We start from the raw sequence: 721 nt of genomic DNA on the forward strand, positions 1-721 counted from the left end.
ATATATATTACAGTTACGTTGAAACAAGTGATACAAGAAAGTGCAGCATTCACGACTAAACATTTGTGGAGTAAATGATGAGCTAATTTGACTAAGCAACATACCATGCGTCCATTTGGAGTATTCCAAGCCCTAACCTGTCATGGAAAATTGGGGGTGGGTGGGGTATGTGGTTTTTGAATGCACCAAAAAGCTGTCAGTGGATATACTCTCCTTTGTGGCAGTCGGCACTGCATCTTACACGACCCATCATCTGAAGTTTTGACACCTCCTTTGGGTTTGTTGTCCTTTCTCACTCATAAAGTAAATTTGGAGGAACTGTGGTTGTTCATTTGTGAGTAACAGGGAACCAATGATGTGATAGCCTTGCCTTTGAACTTTGAACATCGACGTAAATCCATGTTCAATTATCTCCTTAGATGCACCAAACGATGTCCTTTGAAATGCAGAATTGTACTGTGTGATATTGTTCAGGAAATCTTTTGACTGGATGGAAGTGCCTTCCAGAAATCCATAAGAGGTTGGGGAGGAGCTGGCAATGTTAACTTACCGCCTGAGCAGCACATCCCATTAGTTTCATCTGGAAATTTTAAAGCTTTGCACAAATGACAATTTTAGTTTAGCACACCAGTTTGGACAAAATTATCATTTTTATAAGAATGGGATGGATCATATCTGAAAGCAGCTCCAGGAGTTGTGAAGAATGAATTTGTATGTAGTC

This window comes from Octopus bimaculoides, chromosome 6 (assembly GCF_001194135.2).
Source record: "Octopus bimaculoides isolate UCB-OBI-ISO-001 chromosome 6, ASM119413v2, whole genome shotgun sequence".
Lineage (NCBI taxonomy): Eukaryota > Metazoa > Mollusca > Cephalopoda > Octopoda > Octopodidae > Octopus > Octopus bimaculoides.